The sequence below is a fragment of the Manis pentadactyla genome, chromosome 4, assembly GCF_030020395.1.
Source record: "Manis pentadactyla isolate mManPen7 chromosome 4, mManPen7.hap1, whole genome shotgun sequence".
NCBI lineage: Eukaryota > Metazoa > Chordata > Mammalia > Pholidota > Manidae > Manis > Manis pentadactyla.
In genome coordinates this window covers 6,287,407-6,295,847 of record NC_080022.1, presented here as the reverse complement: position 1 = coordinate 6,295,847, position 8,441 = coordinate 6,287,407, and the positions used below count along the sequence as shown (strand labels likewise).

The 8,441-nt window shown below is 42.6% G+C and overlaps 1 protein-coding gene across 5 annotated transcripts in view; it reads left to right on the top strand.

Moving 5' to 3' along the window:
- Positions 1-2,510: 2,510 nt before the first annotated feature.
- The window catches only part of RERE (arginine-glutamic acid dipeptide repeats), a 429,285-nt gene continuing 423,354 nt past the window's right edge, over positions 2,511-8,441 (top strand). For all 5 annotated transcript variants that reach the window (XM_057499686.1, XM_036925289.2, XM_036925287.2 and 2 more), the window contains exon 1: positions 2,511-2,793. The gene's annotated coding sequence lies outside the window, so the exon portion shown is untranslated. The remainder of the gene's footprint in view (positions 2,794-8,441) is intronic.

Here is an 8,441-nt window from a genome sequence, read left to right as displayed (position 1 = left end):
ATAGGAATCTAGTAGAATTTTTTCTTTTCCTACATCACTCTTGTTTTCCTACGTAGCTATCTGGTTGTCCCAACATTGTTAAATAATCCCTCTTTTTTCCCGGCTTTTAAAAAATAACGGTATTACGTCTCTGATGTGACCTCTGTATACAACATAAAATCACTTCTACCTGTAGTAAGAGACATAAAGTAACAAAAGTCCTTGATGTTTTCAGATTCAATAACCAAAGTAATCCTCTTTATCTAAAGCTTGCTGGAAAATAAACTTTTTAAAATTTAATAGAGGGAAAAAACACCCACTAGAATATTTGACCTCTTTCACCTTGAGTAAGTTACTTAACTTCTCCAAGCCCCAGTTTTTTGACTTTTAAAGTGGAGATAATAATAATACACTTCATAGGCCATTGTCACGACTAAGTGGGCTAAGGAATGCAACATGCTTTGGGGTGCTTGGGACATAATAAGCTTTCAATCAATGGTTTAATAGTTATTACTACGATGTATTGTTATTACATTATCAGCCTCTCGATCCTTGGAGGGAAGGCTGTACTCTCTAGCTTTATGGCTGGACCACAATTCTTGCATGTGATTGTTACAGGTCTAGTTTGCTAATTTTGTGGCCTGATACCATAACACAACGCTTTATAATGAAGTAGAATTTTGAGACTTCTAAAACTACATTTTTATATAGTTTTTATAGCAAGGGTAGTTTCTTGACCTTTAGAGCCTTTCTCCTTTTCACTGAATGGCTGTGCAAAATCCATAGGCATCCTTTTGAAACTGTTGTCCATTTGCCCACCACAGAGCTGAACCTTTATTGGAGATAGTGCTCCTGTAAATGTAAGATAGAGTTGGATGGAAACTGAAGCCATCTAATACATTTTACTCCTCATTATTTCCAAACTGATGTCAAACAGTTCCACCCACATCTAGGATGTCCAGTGCAGTTTACTGAATTTATTATGTTGGAAAATTCAGTTCTCACATTATTAGATATATTAGGAGGTATTAACTAGTTTTCCCATTTCTAGCTGAAGGAATTGCAGCAAGAGAGGGTTCTTCTTGCTTTCAGTTACTTAATATGTAACGGTAAAGACCCATTTGTTTTAAGGTCTCAATCCAATATCTGCTAGTCCAAATTATTCTTAAAAGAAACTGTTGGATGTAGAAATTATAATCTGAATAGATATTCCAAAGAGAAAATTATCACTTTATTTGAAATAGATGAGTGAATTATTTTGTCCTATGTTCTATCCCTTAATTATTCTATTATATACAGATCTGAACTCCTTCAGGAAGACTGTACGGTATAAGGACATCAATAAGCATTTACAGTGTATTAAGAAACCAACAATAGGTTGATGATTCACCTTGGATTCATGCCAGGGTCTGTGAAAGAACCCAATAAACATGATATGCATTTCAAAAACTGCTAATCATAATTTAAAATTCCCAAACCCCTCAACTCTATCAATTATAATAAATAGAATATGAGCATTTGGCCTGCCCCTCGTGCCCCTTATAGAATCGCAAGACCCTGTGATTATCAGCCTTTTCGGGAACTGAGGCAGAAAATTATGTTTCTCAAAGCAAAAGCTGATATTTGGGTTTTTTCTTTTTTCAAATTTAACGGCATAGAGTTGTGTATACCGTTCTCTTGCTCAAATCCCTGTGTCTGTGCATATAGTCCCTTCTTTATTCCTTGATGAGACTTCAGGCTTTTCATCTTAATTATTCTTTTCAAATAAAGAGCGTGATCTACCAATTTCGTTTTTCTTTCTCTTAATCTTTTGCCGAGGACTTGTTTTGAAAACGTTAATGCTCATCAGAATTTCCAAAGAGTCTTTAAGCGAATTGTGCCAGCCCACTCCGTGTGCCTCCAGGGATATGAATCCGCCCCTTAAGTGGCTGAAAAGGCAAACTGCGACCCCGGTAGTAAGAGCCACGGGACTCCGGCCAAGGCGGCCCTTTGGACCTGCCGGCTGCGCGCCGCGGCCGCCGCCCCGCATAAAAACGCGCCCCCAGCGGGCAGCCAGTCCCAGCGGCCGCCACCGCCCGGAGCGCGCGCTCGGGCCCGGACCGCGGCGTCGGCAGGCTCGGCCGCTCCCCTCCGCTCCCTCTGCTCATTTTATTAGAAAGGAAAAAAGAGCGAGAGGGAGAGGAGAAGTCCCGCCCCCTCCGCCCCCCAGTGGCTCGGCCTCCGCGCGCGTCACGCCGGGCCAGGCCAATAGCGAGGCGCGATACTGCGAGGTGGGCCGGGCCCGAACGCGGAGTGGGCGGTGGGTCGGTGCAGCAGCCCCGCCGCTCCTCGGCCACCATCGCGGAGGCGCCACTGCTCCCACAGACGCTCGCGAGCCGTCCCCCGCGCTTCCAACCTCCTCTTCCTCCCGTAGTCCGAGACGCTCGCCCAGCTGGGGTGTCGCCCCCTCCTCCGCCTGCCCCGTGCTCTCCCTTCGCTCGCTTTCCACACTGTCTCATTTTCTCTCCGAGTTGAAGAAAAAAAAAATCACCATCCTCCTCAGGGAGCCCCTCGCTCTCAGAAAAACAAAACCAGACATGATCCTGGGCTCCCGCTCCTGAAGGACTGGCCGCGCGAGGAGTGGGGGGCCTGGTGGAGACCGCACCACAGGTCACGGGAGGGAAGCCCCTGCAGCCCCCGGCCCTGTCCGGCGGCCGGCGCCTCCTCGGCCCGAGCCCGGCGGCCCCTGCCCCGCGGGCCTCTCGCCCCGTCCCCCCACTTTCCCGGGAGCCGGCCGAACACACCTCCATTGATGGTGTAGCGCATCCGGGGAAGGTAAGTCGCCAACTTGCGCGTGGCGTCTGCTTGCCTTTCTGGCCCCTTGTCCTGGACACGGGGCGTGGGGTGGGCAGAGGGGGTCGGCGTGGACTCCCCGAGCGGGGTGAGCCAGGAAGAGCCCCGTGTGGGAGCCGCGCACGTCCGGCGGACGCCGATAAAGGGCCAGGACTTCTTTTCGGTTCGGGCCAGATACCTGTCCCACTCCCCTGCCGCCCCCTGTTCTTTGCTGCTTATTCATGGTCTTGTTTGACTCGTCTGAGGTTAAACTGTTTCATGAGACTGAATTACTGGCTGAACTAGGGGGAGGAAAGGAAGTCGAGGACTGAAACTGTAAAATCTCTTGATGTTTGTGGATTTGGGGGTCTTGGGGGAGGACTTAAAGTATCATTTTTGCATTAGAAGATTCCCTCTTTGTGTTCTAAATCTCTAGTCCTCTGCTCTACATGACTACAAAATTATGAAACCCAAAAACACTTGCAGCAGGATGGTTCTTACTATCATGTTTTAGTTCTGCTCTCTGAAGGAGAGTGGCTTCTATTTTTTTTTTAAGGTTATGGAAAGAAGAGAAGTAGTTTTTCATAGGGTGTGTGTTTGTGTATGTGTGTATTGGGAGGAGGAAAGTACTGCAGGTTTTCCTTTGAAACTGGTTGGTTGAGAAGTTGAAAAGGACAACAAAATGATTCATTGTTGAATTGTCATTTTCTTCTGCTTCTTTTCTAAGGTTTGCTTATAATTTTTTTGGATTACAGACTTCAAACATTGATTTAAGCGAAATGTCCTTGAGAAACTAGGTGCTTAAATGTTTCAGTATGTGTTTCTATTTTAAGGTACGTTTAGAAAGTAGTTTTGTGTGAATCCTGAAATAGCTTTCCCCAAAGCAATTTTTTAAACACAAAAAAAGATAACTAGTAAAAGGGAAACTTGGTGAATTACAAAATAAACATTTTAATGTGACACAAATTAAGGCGTCCTATGTTTAGATTTGGGACAGTTCTGGTAATTGCTTTCCATTTAAAGAGAGACCTTTTTGTCTGGTGTACACTGGTTTCTTTAGTCTCAGTCTGTTGGGGGAGGGGAGGGAGGATGGATCTATACAATAATAAAATCATCTTTGAGTAGCTATTTCCTTCTATGGAGTTGCGTACTGAGTTAATTCTACCGTAAATTATAAACCAGTTTTGATTTAGGTGGCCTGGTCTGGTTGGAAAGCTGGCTTCCAGCTCTCCCCGTTGTTGAGGTCGAAGGGAAAAGAGGCAGAGGCAGGCGCGGGCGCGCACACATACACACACACACACACACACACACACACATACACACACACACAATACCAGGCTGAGGGCTCATTGTTCTTCCATACACACATTCATTCTCTCTCTCCCGTATTTGGAACTAGGTTTGCACAGACAAACACAGCTCTTTTTGGGAGAGAGGAGAGAGAACATGGGGGAAGGGTGGGTGCTTTTCCCTTTCAGCTTTCTTTCACCCATCTCATGTCTGGCGGTTTTTTGCAACCTTGTAAGAGGCAGCAGAGTGCAGTGGAAACTAAAGGACACTCAAAAACATGTTCAGAGGTCCTCTTCTACACCTCCCTTTCATCCCTTTGCAGTCCTAGTTTCTGCTGGTTTCTTTTTTTGTGTATGTAAAGATAAAGACCCTCTTTATATATCGTGGCCTTAGAGTCAGCTTTCGTATTCCTCATTGCCCCTGACTTTGTTGGGGACCTTGATTTGTTCAGTTGACTCTTATTGTAGTGAATAGACCAGAGTCCTCTTTTCTAGGCAGAAGTAGATTGTATTACTTAAGATTATAAAGATTGTATATGAGGTTAATATTTAACAGAGTGTGTGTGTTTTGACATGTTAGTGGTCTGATGGTTTGATCGGTGTGCTGGCTATTGAGCTGTCAGTGTTTTTTTGTTGTGTTTTGTTTTGTAAATAGGGTTATAAGGAAAGCTCTGTGTTCTGTTTTTGGGGCTAGGGAAGAGGATTTCTTGCGCACTGGACAGGGGATAGGTTGAGAGAGTGCACCTGGGTTAGACCTTGCTCTGGACTAAGGATGGAGGTGTGAATACTATGGGTTGCAGAATAGCACCTTCTACTGGTTAATTTCTTTGAAGGATCCAGTGGAAGAGGATGGGGGAGGGGATTAACGGTTGAGGCCTAATGATTTTCTTTTGAATGCAGTTGTAGTGCTTCCCTGCAATTACCACTTCCTCCAGCTGCTAATACAGATGCCCTTTGACAGGTATGGTTGCATGGAGGCTTTTTACGTTATTATTGGTTGTGCCTTGACATTAATTTGTTCTGTTGTCTGAGTATTTACACATTGTGACTTCCAAGGACTCTTTTGAATTGATAGTCTTTTATGGAGAATATGCTTTGTCTTGAAATATTAAATAAAACAAGGGGGTTTATCTGTGCTGTCAGTGTTGGAAACTTTGCATACACTAGCAGTCTTTAAAAAGTTTTCAGTATCATTACTAAAAAGTCAAATAGAGCTACCCTATAGAAAAGGAAAATCTAGCACTGGACCCAGAGGTTTTCCTTTGATTTAATGGGGGTGTGGTGTGGTGGGGGAGTGGCAGGGTTGGAGAGGAGCTCACTAAAACACCAGTTTTGCATATGTAATAATGTTGTTTTCAGTAATGTGTATTGCAGTAGTGTTGTTTTCAATAGTCATTTAAACATAAATGAAATTAAGCCTGATAGGATGACTTGTTCTATGGATTAGATGTTAAAAAAAAAGAAAATGTGAAAAGAGTGTGTGCACAGATGAGTACAGAAGGCCAAATTCTCGCTTAAAGCCTTCTACACCAAGGTGTAGTTTCGCAGATAATCTGCTTGATAAATGCCTTGAAGATTTTTATTATCACAGGTCCTACCCCATCTCAATTGTGTTAATGAAATGAGCTGTTAGAGAGGTTTGCTGTGGCAAGGGAGACTTGAGTAAACATCTTCTGTTTTAGAGGGCTACTCTTAGGAATGTGATTTCTGATTCACTTTGTTTTTCTTTAAAGTTGTTTATCTTTTACAATAAAATGTGAACAGTTCAAATGTATTATTTATTCAGTAGGAATAGAGACAGGTAATTTCAATTCAGTATATTCTCTGCCAATGTTTCATCTCAAGGTAACTAGAGTAACTGAGAACCAAGTCACACAGAAAGGTAATCCAAATCAAGAAATAAATGCAACAGTTACTCTTTCAACTTTGACTTACTGGTCAAAATGATTTTAAAAAGTGGGACAATAATCACTGTCAGGTCCTGCAGCAGTTACATGTAATACTAAACAGAAATGTGCCAGGTGCTGTAAACACATACATATGGGGAATATAATATGATCTGTGTCCTAAAAACCGGTATATGTTGAATACTATAATGGATTTAGTAAGCACCTATTACTTTTAAAATTAGTTTTGAATATTTAACATCTTGTTCAAATCTCAGTAATCAAAACAACATTTGAGTAGTAAGATAAGTTGTATATACAAAGTTCTTTTTGGAATTGTGTGCTTTCCTACTAACTGCTTTTGGCAGCTTCTTTTGCAGTTGGTTTAAAGGTTAAGATAGCAGAAAATTCAGATGTTTAAGTGAGTCATTAATGTGACATAGCTGTGAACTTCGTTGCACACACACACACACACACACACACACACACACACACCCTGAAACAATACACTATTGTCTTATATATCAGTTTCTGACAATGCTGTGCTATAGTTGATCATAGTGTTTTCAACAACCAGGAATTCCTCTTGAGTCATATTTTAGTGATTGTTAATTTTCAGTATCTTGGTAATTATTCCAGATTTGTAGCTTTGCTTATCCAATTTAAGTATGATTTGTGTGAGCCTGTTGGCTTATGCTTGGTCTCTTGTCTAAAATTCCGGTTTTTTACATAATGAGGAGAAATGAGCATTTATGTATTAGAAAAATGGTTAAGATTGCGTAAGCAATTTTAATGAGCATTTGACCACAAATAACTCATGGTCAAATGCTAAATGTATTTCCTAGATTGGAGCTTTTGTTGGAATTGTGATTTGTATAGCTAACTTGTTAGTGTGTCAGAACAGGGACAGGTATGATTGCTAATAAAAGACGTTTTTGATAAAGTGACCTGTTTGTGCCAGTGTAAAATAGTTGTTTTTATTTGGTAAAATTTGCAGTATTTCAGCAACCATAAGCAATATATTTAATTGTGAGATATTTCCTTATATGGTTATGCTACAAAATGATATGACCTCTAATTCATATACCACTTGGTATTTGAGGAATCCTCACAACCTATTTGTCTTGGGCTTTTGCATTAGAAGTTGAAGTCATGGGTCATGCCCTAATTTTAACTAGTTATACATGTGATTTGTAAGGATTTCGGTTAGGCTTATTTGGTTGCAAGGAACAAAAGTCTTCTAAGTCAGCTCATGTACTGGGGAAAAGTGAAACAGAATTATAAGCCTTGAGAGTCAGTCTTCACAGAAGAACAAGAACTCTAGTTCAGATGGCATGGTGGATGCTGGAATACTGTTAGGGATATGGCTCCCACCCGGCTTTAGTTACCAGATTACCTTGTTGCCTCCTCAGCAGGAAGAGGTTGTTGAGCCATACCACAGTGCCATGGCTGTGTATGGTTGTTCAGCTATGTGTAGCATAGGACATCACTCTAAAGGGGACAGTATTTACATTGTGGGCCTGGACTAACCTGAAAGAGAGTTTGTGAGCAATCACAGCCATGTAGCATCTGTAGACAGTCCTGGAGCAGCAGGGGAGAGCCCTTCCTACAAAAACCATTCCAGCACACATGGCCACACACACACTCAGCAGAGCATGCATATATGTTCACTGACACTGTACATGTCTGTCAGGCTTTTTCCGTGGTCTGATTCCTGACCCCCTTACATCTTCTGGGGGTGAGGAGTGGGGGTGGGAGGTGGAGTGGCGGTTATTTAATGTATGTGGGATCAATACAGTTCAGGGGGAGTTTGAGCAGGAGAGAATGTGGTCATGTGTCTGCATATGTGAATTCAGAGAAGCTGCCTGGGGAGGCTCTGGAAACCACTCCCTGAGCAGAACCTGACTACACCGGGGAGGTGTATCCATGCTAGAACAGCTTTGCATGATTCCTAATGGGATCGTAGGCTCTGGCCATAATTTCAAAAGATGTTTGCTATATGCAAATATCATTCAGGGGAATTTAAACTGGATGCCCCTTACTAAACCCAGAGTCACTGTTCCCCTGCTGTTTCACTCCTTTTCCCTCCTTCTCCCTCCTCTACCTACCTTCTGTGTGTGTCACTACATGTGACTGAAGGGGCGTCATCAGTCTGCAGAGCTGCTCTGTTTGGTAGGGCCACCATGTGAGGTTGTACAGGTTGGACAATAATATACTAACTTAAATTTACTGAAGGAAAGTGTTTCTTTCCTGTACAAGGCACTAAGCAGCCAGGGCTGGCTCACCTGATCCTTTTTATCACTCAGCTATTTTATCTCTGGTTTCTTTGTGTCTTTATACCTCTGCTTCCACTTACACTATTAAGGACTCTTTTATGTATTTAACATTTCCAAGGATCTGATAGGTCATCAGTTATCAGTCACTGTTGGTTAAGGGTTTGGGGCCAGACCACCTCTTAACCTCTTAAGTTACCTAT